This window comes from Coptis chinensis, chromosome 7 (assembly GCF_015680905.1).
Source record: "Coptis chinensis isolate HL-2020 chromosome 7, ASM1568090v1, whole genome shotgun sequence".
In the NCBI taxonomy this organism is placed as follows: domain Eukaryota; kingdom Viridiplantae; phylum Streptophyta; class Magnoliopsida; order Ranunculales; family Ranunculaceae; genus Coptis; species Coptis chinensis.
The window spans coordinates 26,761,180-26,778,102 of record NC_141462.1 but is presented as its reverse complement, the minus strand read 5'-3'; the positions used below and the strand labels follow the sequence as shown (position 1 = coordinate 26,778,102).

General features: G+C 35.2%; 1 long non-coding RNA gene across 1 annotated transcript; it reads left to right on the top strand.

Annotated features, from left to right (window-relative positions):
* The first annotated feature begins 773 nt into the window (after positions 1–773).
* LOC147486865 (uncharacterized) lies at positions 774–13,158 on the top strand. The gene is made up of 4 exons (XR_015202812.1): positions 774–1,229; positions 1,843–2,188; positions 2,298–2,431; positions 12,766–13,158. It is a non-coding gene; the product is annotated as an uncharacterized LOC147486865 (long non-coding RNA).
* The last annotated feature ends 3,765 nt before the right edge of the window (positions 13,159–16,923 follow it).

Genomic DNA, 16,923 nt, shown 5'->3' with positions numbered 1-16,923 from the left:
TTTTATTTAGAAATTTCATTTGATTTTTTTACTGGAGAAAGGCGAGATACAACAATTGAGGAGGTAATAGTAATTTAATAATAGAGTAGGGAGAATTAAGCAAATGTAGGGAGGTATTTCTAATTATTAGCACCTCCTCTTTTTTATGAGCCACTAATATTGTTTGGAGTGCAAAATAGAGCGATATGTTGAGGAGAGAGAATGTGCGCGAGCTTATATATATATATATATTGGAATCGGATGCACTTTTTCCGAATTTCTAATCCGAACTCACCAAAATCAATCTGATCCAAAACTTTTGATATTATTTATGGTATTACTAGTAGAAAAAAAAAAAGTTTTTGGGACTGTTTTAAAATGTTATTTGTGACTATTCTGTTCAGAACGGTCACAAATGGCAGAAAAAGCCTTTTGTGACTGTTTTGAAATGGCTGCCGAATCAAGAACCATCACAAATCCTTTTTTCTTGGAAAAACTTCGTGTATTGAAGATTATTTGTGACTATTCTCCCAAAACAATTACATACTCCCGCACTTTATGTCACTATCTTAAATGACCTCATTTAGTTTTCAGTCCGCGCCACAACTCCACTAAAAAATAACTACTTAGATACACAAACACACCCCAGTGAGCCCACGTTCAGACTCCCGCTTCCTACAAAAACTTCCAGCCCATACGTGGCTACGGGCACCAGAAAAAAAAAAAAACACTACACCAAAAATGTGGAAATAGGATGACCTATTGAGACAGGCATTCGTGTCTTAAATTTAAGACGGGTTTTTTAGTCCCAAACATGAGAAAACCCGTCGCGAGGCCTTAACCCAAAAAATAGAAGATCACTTCTTTTGTTCCTTCAATCTAGGACGGGCTAAAGTGATCTAATTTAAAGTTTTGCCTTCTTCGTCTAGCCTCCAAAAACCCTTGTCTTGTATTATCGAAACCCCCCCTTGTCTTGCTAAAAGTTTTTCTGAAACTTCTTCAACCTATCAATGATTTCTCCACCGATGAATGTATTAAATCCCCAGTCCCTAACTCCCCACGCACAACCTAAAGCCTTTCCCCTCTCTTCAAGCAGTTTCATCTTCTGCACAAAACCCTCAGTGTCTATTTTATCTCATATTCCACTCTTGACGCCCTAGCTTACGTCCTCCATCTTCTACTCTCAAAACCTATCTATGTTTTACACTCTACTAGAGGACTTCGATTTTTGCTGAGCGTTTTGCGAACAAGTAAGATTCTTTTCCATGTTTCGTTATTCTCGATATTGTTTGATGTTTAAGGAAAAAGATTGCTCTTTTGAATATGGTTTCCCCCAATTCAAACATTTTGATTGAAAAATGTGGTCTTTTAATCGAAAATAACTATTGTGCAATTGCGTTGTTCGAATAGCTAGCAGTTGATTATTATTGTTTTACATTTTGCTTATCGGTGTTGAATATTTTGTAAAATATTTAATTTTCTTTTTGAGCGGTTGCAAAGCTTTAGCTTTCTTTTACCTTTATTAATGAACTGATAAATTATTAGAAACTTGTAAGTAACAAGATTAACCTTTGTGCTAATTAATAGGTAACTGAAAACTAACGTACTCATTTGACATTCTGTATGATGTGTCATTTTGTTTATATGAATACTTAGTATAAAAATCCTACTACCAAGTTATTTTGGATGCAAAAGTTGGGCTCATAATTATGAAAAAGGTTTAGCAACAAATTTTCTCTTTGTTATAAGTTTTCTTGTTCTCAGTTAGTTTTATCCACTATCTTTCGACCTTTTTGGCGGGATTATTGGCTGGTTTTGTATCGGCATAGAGGTTGGAATTATTAAGTATAGCTGTGATTCCAGGAATTACTTTTTCTAGGGGATTATATGCATATATTCTTACTGGTCTTACTTCAAAGAGCCGAGAGTCGTACTCCAATGCAGGCATAATCGCCGAGCAGGTAATAAGTTTATCGGATTTTGGTCTGATGGTCTTTTTGTCTGATGAGAATGAATGGTCATTATAAGGTCTATCTCGAGCCGATTCCCAAATTTAATGGTTCTTATGTTGTATTATTTATTAACTGGAGAAGCCTGGGTGGGACAGTTATTTTCTATTCTTGGGGCATTTAGCAAAGACAAAACAGTAGGATACAAGATGATGGAGATTATCAAGCAGAAACCATCTAAAGTTCATGGCATTTTAATTGTAAGAAGCCAATCTATTTTGGAACAGTCAATGTTGAAAATGTAATTTTTTTTTAAAATCATCAAAGTCACGAAATTTAACTTTGAGTCATTACTGGGCGTTCATGCAGATGATAACAGGCTACACACAAATGCAGCACTGATGGTATGATTTGGCAGCCCTGCATACAGGAAGAGCTTCGATCATATGCTTCGGCATCCTATATGTTGCTATGCCATTTTATCTAACAGTTACTAATAGCAGGTTCTATTATCAACCATTTATTGAAGTTATACTTTGTTTTATCATTTATATTATCCCTTGCAAAAAAAAGTTATTAGATAGATACTAAGTGCACGTGAAATTAATTGCATATAGGAGTTTAAGGGACAATTTATTAGAAGCTTTAAGCGTTCATCATGCATGCATAGTGATAGAACCTCTACATTAGTACCTTTATTATTTTCTTTTTGTTGACTTCTATTTGCTAAAGTATGTAATTGACTAGTTGCTTGCCCTTGGCCGAATGTAATACTAGCACACTATAAATGTGAGTGAGACTGCGTATTGAATATAATTGTTCTCTTTTCCTTATCATCTAAAGGAAGCATACAATGTTTTTTAATCTACGGGGTGTGTATTTTGTCGCCTTTGTGTGTAGTCATGTCAACGCATGTATTTGTTTTTGTCCATGTTGACACTAGTTTCTATGTCTGTTTTTAGCTTGTATGTTTCAAGGCTAGTGTCGGTTACATAATGTGCTAAGTGACCAACTTTCTTTTCTCCTTCTAAACGAATTTTTTCTCACAGTTCTTATTTCACTACTAAAAATATGATTTTTCGCCGCGGCCAGCTCTGGTGGCTAAATGTCTAAAAGTCATGGCAAAATGTGTTTTGTCGCGGGAAAACTTTTTGCAATGGTGGTGGCAGTATTTTAGTGGAAAGAAGTTTTTGGCCACCACTTTTGTCAGTGCTGCAAAAGATGATACATTTAGCCGCAGCCATGCCATGGCAAGAAGTTGTTTTATATTTGAAATGATTTTGTTTTTAAAATAAAGTAATTTCTTTTTGTCTTGGGTTGGGCCGCTGCAAGATATATTTTATTGTCACCTTCGTGGCAAGAAATGATTGTTGAGCCCTTGCATTTGGTTATTCTTCTTGCCGCAAATGGCCGCGGCAAAAAGTGTGTGCGTATTTTTTTTTTTTGTTTTTTTTTATTAATATCTAATTTGTGTTGTAAAACCATCGTGAAATTATGAAAAAGAATTTAAACATGAAGCTATGAAGAAGAATCTAAACTATAATTTCATTTCAAATGGTAGATAACCCAATTCCAATCAGTACCGAGAGAAAACAACATTCCATTTTTTGGAGTATTTCAATCTCACAAAACAAAGTCTTAAAATATCCACACTAAAAATCTTTATGATGGAAATTCAAAATCAACAAGCACGCATGCATAGCACTACTATTTTTTTTATCCAATATGCACCAAAATCTCAAAAACCATGAAGTTCGGAATCGACCATGTACAAGAAGTCATCAATGCGTACTCATTTTCTGCAAAACACAAGCAACATTATTTGACACAAGTTTAGAATATGCAAGAACTCATGTCATCTGAGTATAATGAAATGACTTTTAAAAGTTCATAACACATGCATGTGATTAAAAGTTAAAACACATGCATGTGATTGCTATTTAAAGCCAAGCAAATGGTTAGGTTCAGTATGGCTTATGAATGAATATGAAAGAGAGCAACATAGAATACAAAAACAGGGTGTACAAAACTAGAGATTTACTGAGCTGATAAGAATATTAGACAATGAGAAGAAATGTTGTTAGGACAACCTTTCAACTTGTATCGAGCCAAGCTGACCATGAGAAATAAACTATGCCATCCTTCTATGGTAAGTGGTGGAAATAGAAGATCAAATAGTGTTCTTTCATTATAGATCGCTTCAGTGAATAATTCTAAAGGAAGAAGTCGAAAAGAAGGCACTGCCACATAACACTAGTTAAGCTTCAAACAACAAATTCCGCTCATCGTAAAACATGCAATTAAGGGTGGGGAATAAGGGGGACAAGTGTTCATGACTTCACGTTCACTACTATATGTAAGTTTTAGTATGTGGTTTTTTAACAACAAGATGAAGAGTGCAACATACTGTCTTAATTAAGTTTTTACGAGGCGATTGTCATAAGCAACACCTAAAAGATAAATTTCATATTACTACAACACACCTAGTGACCACCAAATAATGCCTAACCAAGTTGTCTTGACAGAAAAGTTCACATTCTATATATTTCACAAGCGCCACCTATTGCAAAGTCCTTCAGACATCCTCAAGTTCCAGAAAAATAAAATCAGCATACCCCATTAAATACTACCTACCAAGATAAAGTGCTACCCAGCATATGAAAAGTGAATCATCATATGAATATATATCATAAACTACCAAAGCTCAAAGCCATTTCCATAGACAAGAAAGCATGTTTACATACCTACCTGTACCACCTTTGCAAAATTAGCCATATGTTACCATATATCTTCCAAGCCTACACATATCAATCAATGATTAGACTGCATCCATGTTTAGTGTTTTAATATAATGTTGATTTTACTAAAGTGCACACACAGACATAAAGATAGCTTTAAACTACAAGAAGATAGTTAAAGGAACCAATTAAAATAAGGGTTACACGTGTATCTATTTTTTTTAATATAACTTATCAACTTTGATTAAAATAACAAAAGTGTGAAATTGTGAATACACCTTGGGGATAGATGGGTGGGAAGGTGAACTAACAGCCCAAACTGTTGGTTCTTCTTGCTTCCACCAACTGCATACTACGTCTCCAGCCGAACTTACTGTAAAAGTCCAAGCAGGGATTGTAACTCCTCACAAACAACACAACCTCTTCAGTTTACATAAATCATATCGATACTTTTTAGCTTACGCTAGCTCAAGTTTAATGGCATCATTCAAGGATTCCATCCTATTTTTGTTTGTTGCTTTGATATTGTCAAGCATCAATGTCAGTATTGCTACTCGCCATTTATTGGACACACCACCTGCACCAACCTTGCCTAGTATTCCCACTATTCCTATGCCTACAATGCCTACATTTACTCCTATGCCAGCAATTCCAACTCTACCTACAGTGACATTGCCACCATTGTCGACAGGCCAAATACCTTCTCTCCCAAGCATTCCGTCTCTACTGAAGCTTACAATGCCACCATTGTCTAGTACTAACTTGCCTACACTGCCTTCAATCCCTACAATCCCTACGATGCCCACTATTCCAAAGGTCGCATTGCCACCATTGTCTGTGGTACTATTGCCCACTATCCCAACAATAATCCCCTTAATCCCTACTCTGCACACAGCAATTCCCTCATTCCCATTTTTATTCCAGGTTCCATTTAATTCATGTTACCGAATATGTCACTCAAAACAACCATGAGCGATGAAATATCTAAATTAAAAACTAAGGTAGAACGAACGTCGTCTAATCCCACGTTCCATTTAGATAAGGATGGAGAAAAGGAGGGGGCGCAAACATATAAACAGCAAAGCAAGCAAGGGACAGAAGATAGGAGTGATGACAAGGTAAGGACTGACTGACTTAATCAGAAAAAGGACGTGAACAAGTTGCAGTAATCTCTAAGAGCTTTTGCATAAGTCGCGCTTCCATGTCCACATCTCGTGCATTTAACAGTCTCTTCATCTCATCCATTTCACGTTGCCTTTGCTCATCTTTTTCCTGTGCTTGCATCCTAATCTCTTCAATCTCACGCTGTCTTTCCTCTTCCTTCTCTTGCGCTACTCTTTGCATTTCAGCCACCTGGTTTCCTAAGTCATTCACGGGATTGTCCAAAGATAACTGGGAGCCAAAGTAGCTGGTTGGTGTTACACCTCGTCCCTTCAACCTCACACATCCATGCCGTTCTAGAGGCATCACTTCCCTATAAATCTCATTTGTGAGAGGTTGTTGTGTCCCTTCTTCATCTCTACCTGCTAGTTCTTTCATTTTGTCCTTCGTATTTCAGGAAAAAAAATGCACATACGATATTACATACAACCGAGTAAGATATTCAAACTAAAGCTATTACCAAGATCAAACTCACACATACAATGTAATCTCTTGATTGATCATCAAGAGTGTCATGCATTTTTAGACTTATGTGAGTCATCACAAAAAGATCTCCTAAGGAAGGGGGTGCTCCAGCCTCTTCACTCTAACCAAACATAAAGAAATTTGCTAATTGTTACTAGTCAAATTCAATACCGCAATAGGAAAATAAAAATAATAAGCATATGTACCATTATCTCTTCAAACTGGGGAAAGCTAATTCTTCCAGCAGTGTGCTTCACTATTTGCTTAGCACGGTTAGCCTTGTTACGTTTAGAAATTGCCTACACATACATAATACATACAAATTGATCTTGGTCAGTATAGTACCATGTAAATATATTTAAGTTAAATGTTACACTACTTTTTCTTACTTGATGCTCTGGAGTATCCCAAAACTCCACAAGCTGAACCCACTCTTCTGGTGATAGTTGTGGTGGCCTATGGCTTAGACGCTCTTCATATGTGGTATAGCGGGTATAAAAGTTTCTTTTCCATTTACTCTTTTTGTTTCTGAATTCGTCCCCAGAAATTGGACCCAAAGTGGGATCCTTCCAAGAGATCTCCTTAAGTTCCCATGACTCCTAAAACGAGAAATTAAAAGCTTAAGCAATGCTCTGCATATATGTTTATAATGAATCATAGTTCTACTAAGAAACGAAATAGACAATGTTTTTCTATTAGAAAGTGTGTGCAGCTCCAAATTTCCATACCTTAATGGTATCCTATAACCACTGTTTGTGGCCTCCATCTTGGAGCTCCCAATTTTTTATCCAGTCAAATCGACCTTAGGAAGGGTAGAAGTGCCTCTAACCCACTTTCCAGTTGTACACATGCCCAAAGCTACATTAATTAATCATCAGACAATAATGAAATTGAATGCTTAGTTAAACGTACCGCTCTCATCACCATTAGGATCCTCTCATCGGCGTTTTACCATTGCACCTGTCTAAATCGTCAGAAAAAACAATTCATCAAAGTAAAACCATTGAATACACTAGAAACAAATATATTACAATCTTGTTAAGTGATACTACCTTAAATCATTAGTAAACTGTTATAAAAAAAAGGTCATTAGTGAAAAATATATGTTTATATATAACATTAAAAGATGCATGAAACAAAGCAAACTAAAATCAGATAATAACCACTCCCAAAACAAACAAAAAAACAGCATAAAAAAAGGCAAACTACATCTAATCTTCATCACTGAAATCAATGTCGTCTTCATCTTCATCACTGAAATCAATGATGTCTTCCTCACAATCACTATCATTGATGAAGTCTTCATCACATTCGACAACGTCAACTATATCTTCATCAACAATATCTGCATCAACTTCTACTCCATCAATCTCACTCCTAGTCCAACCATCAATGTCATGTGTGGTGTCAGCTATGTCGTTATCCACATCTTGGTGCATGCAAGACGTGTTATCTTCAATCGGCTTAACTACTAAACACATATCGTACAAGTCCCTTGGAAGCATCTTCAACACAACTCGCCAGTTATCATCCAAATTATCCTGGACATAAAAAAACCTGTTCAGCTTGAGATGCTAGAATGAATGGTTCATTTGTAGCTAAGGTTCGTGTAAAGTTCACAGTAGTGAACCCATATTCATCTATTTTCATTCCAGCACAAGTCATAACATCCCACCAATCACATTTAAACAGAAGCACTCTATTCTCCTTACAATAACGCAACTCAACTATGTCATTTAGCACACCATAATAACCAACACTACTAGTCACTGGGTTTATGTCTTTTGCGCTTGCAAAGCTCGATGTTTCTGCTGATACAAAAACTCCACTATTCTGCATTTTCCTTCATGACTCGCGAACTTTTATATGAAAACTAAATCCATTTGCAACACATCCCATGAAACAAGAAGCAAATCGACTTGGACCATATGTTAAACTCTGAAGTTGCTCGATGACCAACTCCCCATCCTTTTTCATTTGCTGGACCTATTAAGATAAGAAGAAAAAAAATTAATATATGCATGGATACATCTTAGTTTAATACCCATGCAGACAAGAACATGACTTAGATGCCTGCACTAAAGAATCTTAGTTTAATCACATTTCAGAAGCACTAATCTTTGTGACCAGAGTTTTTATGGATGATGATGCTGCTAGAAGTAAGATGGATGTCCCTTATTCAGTCAACCAACTAAAATACATAGAGATTATCAACCTCAACTTGCCTGAAAGTGAGGCATATGATCACTTCACATCTAGTTGATCACCCTCGGATTTGTTCTAGATTCTAGAAATCAATATATAAAAGAGGTGCCAAACAATAACAGCAAACCTAGGCATTCAACTAGAGATGACATAACAATAATCTTTCTTTTTCTACTAGTTAGGGAGTTTTCTTTTAATCTAAACTGAAATTGTAGTCTAGGAATAGGTAAGAAAGTCTACACCTTCCTGTTTTGCTACATAGGCCTACATTAACAAAAGGAAGAAACAAATAATATACATCTTCATGCACCCTACACAAATAATGTGTCAGGGGAGAGTAAAGGTAGTTTTTCCTTGTTCTTTGTGTTGGACAGACTAATTACCAGTCCTCTAAATCCTATAGATACCCACAAATTGTAATTTACAGATATATTCACAAATTGATAAAAACATTATCTAACTGCATACATGTAACACTTACATGGTTTTCAAACCATTTACCAAAACATTCATTATGAATACGGTCCATAGTCCTAGCACTTGCCCGCCGCCTGAGCTCATCCCTAATCACTTGTTTGTGCTTCCTGTATAAAAAATTGTTTAAATTATATTGAGTATTTATGACACGTGTTTATAAATAATATTTCTGTTAACAAAGGCACAATTTCAATAAGGTGTACTTACTCAACAAACGGTACCACTTCCTCCCAATTGATTAGCACATACAAGCGAGCTTGTTCCCACTCATCGTCTATTAGAGTCTGAAACGTCCCCTTCCCTAAAGCACGTCTGTTTCCACAAAAAATAGAAAACTTTCCATCTAATCCAACGACTTGGAACTCTTCATTCCTCCCCAGCCGGTTGAACTTAGTCTCAATCCCATCATTTAAGTATCTTGAGCAAAAATTCAAACATTCATCGACAAGGTACCCTTCGGCAATAGATCCCTCTGGTCTACTCTTATTACGAACATACTTCTTCAAGGTGTATACGTACCTGAATAAATATAAAATAGGGTTAACTAGTATTACCCCCCCCCCCCCCCCACTAGATGAGCCAATTATGATTCCCCACTAGATGGGAAATTAGGGTCTCCCCTAAATACACACAAAAAAAAAGTCAAGGTGGGTTGACCGAAAAAATTTTGTGTGTATTTAGGGGGGAGACCCTAATTTCCAATCTAGTGGGAGAGAAATCCTAATTGGCTCATCTAGTGGGGGGGTAATACTAGTTCACCCTATAAAATAAGACAAAATTTAAGTTCATATTTTAACAACAAAACATACAAGTAACCATTACTATTATATTTACATACTGACTTTTCGATTGGGTACATCTATCGATAGTACATGGGTCCAGCGAGCTTAGCTTGACCAGCTAAATGAATACGCAAGTGCACCATAACATCAAAAAAGGATGGAGGAAAGATCATTTCCATTTTACATAGTGTGACAACAATCTGGTACTCAAGACGCTCCAACTCTGCAACCCATAATACTTTCAAACAGAACTGCTTGTAGAAATTAGAGAGCTCAACGAGAACTAACGTAACTTCCTTAGGTAAAATTCCACGTATTGCAACTAGAAGTAGTTGTTGAACTAGAACATGCCAATCATGGCTTTTCAGGCCAGGTATTTTGCATTCTTTCACCTGAACACGACGCGATATATTGGATGAAAAATTATCGGGAACTTTAATACCTTTCAAGAATTGACAAAGCTTTCTCTTCTCAGTCGAGGACAAGGTATAAGGTGCAGGGGGGATATAGTACTTGTTACCCTTTTTAGCTATCGGATGAAGTGACTTTCGCATACCCATTAACACCAAATCTTGACTTGCCTTCAAGTTATCCTTTGATTTCTTCTCTAAATTCAGCAAGGTCCCAAGCCAACTCTCACCGTTGTTCTTTTCAATGTTCATGACATCTAGATTATGGAGTACACGAAGGTGTTTCCAATACGGGAGATCAAAAAATACATTGATCTTCTTCCAATTGTGTGGCAGATAATTATCATCTCTTTTTCTCTTCTGTCCAACCTTATCACACTCCGCCTTACCAAATGTGATTTGGTCGTACCCATGTAATTGAGCAAGTACATCACTTCCGCTAAAGGGACTTAGGGCAACTCCCATTTCAGTATTGTTGTCAAAAGAACTCTTTTTCTTTCGATATCTATAATTAAGTGGCAGGAATTTACGATTTCCTATATAACATAACTTTTTCCCATTTTTCAACCATTTTGAGCATGTCTTCTCATGGCAAGAGGGATAGGCAACTTGACCTTTAGTGCTCCATCCAGACAAATTAGCAAATGCTGGGAAGTCGTTAATAGTTCACAAAACAGCTACATGCATTTTAAAATTCTGTTTTGAAGATGCATCGTATGTTTCAACTCCCTTTTCCCATAACTCCTTTAACTCATCAATCAATGGCTGCAAGTACACGTCAATGTTCTTTCCAGGACTGCTAAGGCCAAGAATTAGCAATGACATGATGAGAAAAGGTTGCTTCATACACATCCATGGCGGCAGATTATACGGAACTAGAACAACAGGCCAAGTGCTATGAATAGAACTAAGACTACCAAAAGGATTGAAGCCATCACTATCCATACCGAGTCTGACATTGCGAGATTCTAAACCAAATGAAGGATATCTTTGGTCTAAATTTTTCCATTCCTCGGAGTCAGCTGGATGCCTCAAAGCACCATCTTTCGTACGATCTTCAGGATGCCATCTCATATCTTTAGATGTTTTTGAGCACATAAATAATCTTTGGAGTCTTGGCTTTACGGGAAAGTATCACAAAACCTTAGCAGCCTTTTTTTTAGGGTTTGCGGATGAACTAACTTCGTTCTCTATACACTCCAATGAAGTCGTAATGCATCTTAACTCACCACATATATCACAATTATCCTTGTCCATGACCTATTTATTATCCTTCCAATACAGCATACAATCATTTGGACATACATCTATCTTAATGCACTCCATCCCAAGATCCCGCAGTTGTTTTTTTTATTCATAGTGATTCTTGGGCATATTGATGTCATCTGGAAGTGAACCATTCAATACCTTAAGCAACATGTCAAACGAATGATTACTCCAGCCGTTAAGACACTTTACATGAAGCAAGCGTACTAGGAAAGACAATTTTGAACTCTTAGTACGGCCCGGGTACAAGGGTGTATCTGCTTCCTTCAACAACTTGTAAAACTTCTGTGCTTCCTCGTTTGGCTCATCCGTACGTGCCGCTAGAACTAGACTTATTTGAATTCTGATCAGCTGGTATCTCATTGTCTATACCAACTGTGTTCTGAAATCCTAAACCATCTTGCAACATTGTATGCACATTGTCACCCTCATTGGACTCGTGACTAGTATTCACCTCCCCTACTCTCCCCATGCTTTGTCCAACGGACGTAACTCCGTAATATACCACGATTTCGTATATGATGTTCCACTATATTTTTAGGCCATCGCATTATATTAATGCATCTAACACATGGGCAGTACATCTCATCACCGAGTTCCATATTTCGATTATTCCAAGCAAACTCTATAAATTGCTGACAACCTAGTATATACTTGTGACTGCATTTCCCCACAATCGGATCCATCCAACTTTTATCCATTAAGATATTGAACTACAACAGCTACATAAGAAAACAATAAATATGACAATCTTGTTTAGTAAGAATATCATCTCCTACAATAAGTTTAAAAATTAAATATTTAGTATAACAAAGACAGGAAAATGATCATTACACTAATAAGATTAACATCATCAAACACAACTATGCCACAACAACATTACACTTCAGGCATGGTCCACGCTATTTGCTGATCCTCTTAAGATTTTATTTTTTGTGTTTTTGCTGCTTTCTTCACTACAAGACCAGCTACTACACTAGAAATGTTTCCTTCATGGCCAGTGAGATTTCAAGAGACTCCCATAGTATTTGATTATCTCCTCTTGTATTTTAAATAAGTTTAAACTATTAACTATCTACTACACATGTCTTGGTTACCTCCTCTTGTATTTTAAATAAGTTTAAACTATTAACTATCTACTCTACACATGTCTTGGTTACAGACTTGGAGTAGAATTGTAGAAGTGCAAGAAAATATTATGCTTTTATTTTTTGTGTTATTCAGTGTTGGTTTAGGTGCTGTGAGTTGATTCTTATATTCCCACTTGAATTTCTAACTTCAACCGCAAAAAACTTTGAGCACTCATTTTGAACTTTTTTTTTCTTTTGTTCAGGGAAGTTCAAAATCAGGAGAGAGAGTACAGATTCGGGATCTGCCCAAAAATATTATTTCCTATAAAGTTGATGCTCAGTTAGAACCAAACTCTCCTAGCAGCAAGAAGACATCAAACGAGCATCTTGACCAGAAGCAGCAGCAACAACAACTGATAAAGACAGCAAGTGATGTGTCTAGAACAGGATCACTACAACAAGCTAATTTAATAATATAAATGCACAAGTTATGAAGTTTACCTCTTAATAAGAAAATAAAAGGCTAAAGCTTTAAACTTAGAAAGGCATACTTTTTACCTACAAATAATATAGAAAGGATTAGAAACTCATACATATATATCTACAAACACAATAAACAAAGGGATAGGATTGATATAAGATTGCAAGTTAACTACTTTTTCTACCTGATTCGGATTTGAAATAATGAACCACAAAACAGTTTTTCTTAAGACTTTTCAATAATTTATTATATTGGATACCCAATACATCAGTTAAGAATTGTTAACATGCTAGTTAGAAGGAAGAAATAGGGAAGAATGAATTATTATACCTAAGAAGCAGTAGTGAAGGAGGTAGAAGTGAAAAAGGAGTCGGAAGCAGTGAAGAAAGTGGTTGAAATGGTGGAAATTTCGGGAGTGGTGGAAGTTTTGGGGTTCAATTATGATTTCTATTTTTGTTATATTTCCATTTGTTCTTTCTAAAGTTTCAGGGTTCAATTTTTTCACCAAAATAAACGGAGGAAAAGAATAAAATAGACCGAGGGAATGTGTTTTCTTCACCTTTTTTTCGGAAAATAAATATTGGCCAACTTAAGAACCTTCTTGCCACCATCGATGCAAAATTCCCACTTGTAGCCACAGCCATAAACCAAGCATGGCAAACGGTATGACTTAATGCCACGGCCAAGTCGAACTGGTTGCAAGAAATAAGCCTTTTGTCACAGAAAGACACAGGCGAGGCAACATGAAGCTTCTTGCCACCAATTCTATGTGTCGTCGCAAAAAGTGGGAACTAGCCACCAATTACAGTGGCCACGACAAAATGTTCGACGCTAGAAGTCACTTTTTTGGTAGTGTTTTCTTGCACTTTTGTGATTGCAACACACCCCTGTGAGATACTGTAGTGACGTTCGAATAGACTTTGTTCAGTTCATCCAAGAATGTATTATGAACTATTCTCAAGATAAAAACCAGATGCAAAACAACCACAAGGCTTAAGACATACACGTGGGTGATCGACTTGGGCAAGATTAGGTTCTTTTTTTTAATTGGATTTGGCTGATTTAATTTATATGTATTACATTGGGAATGTGTTATTTACTTCATTATGTTTTGGAATATACAAATATATATTAGTTATCCAAGGGAATTTGCCGATAATTCAATAGTATTAGCACTTTATGAATGCTACTTGAAATTTAATGGATAATATTCATAATGGCTTATTACAGGTACAATTCCATGTGAGGTATGCTTTCACGTGTATTAGATATTTTTTTTAAACCAAATATATATTTATCACGGTTTTAACCAAATCGTCATGGATAGTTGTCCTTTTTGTGATGGTTACAAGATGAGTACATTATTGTTTTGTTAGAACCATCACAAACAATATGTTTTTTTGTGACTATTTTTAAGTGTTTGTTAGGGTTTTATGTGGTGAATATAGGCTTATCTAGAGGAATTATTTGTGACGGTTTTGAAAAAAATAAAAAAGACCCCCACTCCGTCACGGTTTTGGAAGAAAAAAAAAACAGTGACAAAAGACTTTTGTCACTGTTTTTAACAGTGACATAAAACCTTTGTTCTTATAGTGATTCCTAATAATTGTAGGGCATGTTTGATCCACTATTTTCCTTCTGAAAATTATGGGTTTCCAGAAAATTTTCATTTATTTGTGTTTGATTCATAAAAGTATGTAGGAGAAATTTCTCAAGATAATGTATATATTCTGACCTTCTTTAGAAAACTTTTTCCTAGCTACTCCTTCCTACCTAAGAAAATTTTCTCATGGAAAAATGGGAAATATTTTCCCTTATAAACAACTTGTTTTTCTAGAAATAAAACTAAACAAAATACTGAATGAAATAACTTTCCACGACAAACCTTGTTGCAGTCAAACGTCTAGAAGGATTTTTTTTAAAAATATTCTCAGGTGCGATTAAACACAATAATAGTACAACAAAAAATTTCATGAGAATATTTTATGGGAAAAATTTCATGAGAAAACAAATATTTTCTTGAATTTTTTTTCCAAGCAATCAAACATAGTCGTAGGTTCTTTTACAAATTAATTAGTTACAATCATCAAACAATTTTCTTTAGCCTTAATTTTTTTATTTTTTATTTTTTATATATGCATGCACACAAACTATACCCTTAAAAGTCATATGTGTAAGCTTATAAGTAGTAATTTTTCAAATCTAAGATAAATTAAATAAATATAATTTTCCAACTCTTCCGTATTTATTCTAAATATATCTAATTTTGAAGTTCTCGATTCTTTTCCAAATTTATGAACTTTTCGATTTCAAAAGAACAATTAGTATTCCAAAAAAATAAAAATTGGATTGGATTTGGAATTTGTAGTGCACTTTGAAAAAAATTCAAAACACCCATACCCGATGCGATCCGAACTCTACGTTAGATTGTTCAACAGATGCATGGGCACACCATCTTGGATTGAAAATTGGAATATCAAAGGCTCAACCAATGTGGATTGACATGGAAAAATATTCTTTGACAGACATTTTGTGTGGTTTCATAGTTGAAAGTCTACTAATTAAGCATTATTACCAAAAATATTTAGCACTTGTGTAGATCACTTTGACTCATAATGTGGTTGGACCTTGAGTACTCTTTAACAAGGCCAAATATTTTGATATTTGACGATATATAAGATATATCGATATATTAGTGGATATATATCTTTTTGTTGACTGGTAAAAATTTTGTTTTGTATACCGATATATTATAAAATATCATAAATATATTAATAAAAATCGGTAAAAGATTGGTCAAAGTCAACGATCTATATCGGATATATCATATATATATCGGATACAAAATGTGTCAATATATCCATCCGATATATTGCAATATATTCATATTGGGTACCTAAAAACCCGATATATATCGATGATATTTCAAAAATATCATCGATATTTTGGTCCTTGCTCTTTAACCTTTAATTTCATGGAACATGCATACTCCAATAAATTAGTGGCAGACCTAGGATTTTTGTCTAGAGTTAGCCCAATGTATACTTGCAAACGTTTTCTTCAATTTCTCTCCATATATGTAAAACTTAAATCAGTCAAAATAAACACTTCATGTCTAACCAAAATTTGTAGTTTAAAAAAACAATACCAAAATTCACAAATTGTCTTTGATTTTGAACACAAAACGTAAAATTTTACTAGAGAGAGGCCACAGTTGCCACGGAAGAAAGGGGGAAAAAATGAACTTGAGGTTTGTTGAATTTCGCATTCCAATCAATTGTCTACTAATACTAAGATATTGTATGGTTTTCAGAAGTCGTGCTCATTTGATTCCTTTATATTGTTCTTCTTTTTTATAATTTTTCTTATGAAAAAAAAAAAAACACTAGTCAAATTATTTGTAGATTATTAGTTGCGCTCATACGATTTGTAGATTATTAGCATAAGTGCCTAACTTCCATTGTCAAAGAATTCGATTCCATCTTTTTCTAATTTGTAACCTATTTTTAAATTTCCAAAAAAACAACAATTAATAAGGTTAAAAGTGGTCTTAGATTACCCAAAAATATTAGTCACAGAACATCAAGAACAGTTGGGCTCAGTATGCAAAAATATTAGTCACAATTGGCTCAGTATGTGACCTTGTATCTGGAAAAAGAATTGTTGCAAGAAGCATAAAAGACTAAAAAAACAATAAAAGAATTGGAACACATATTTAGAGCATTCCCAATGCAAGTCAATATTTTTCACTTCCACATAGACTTAATATCCCCTCTTTGTTACCGTTTTGGTGAAAAGCAAGGTGAGGGTGCCCAATGCAGAGGTGATTTTGAATTTTGGACGGAATGTTTGATTCGGTTTGAATGTAAAAATCGAAAAAACGGCCGGACGGAATGAAACATACCGTCTAATATATATATATATACCGAAAAAAAAATCA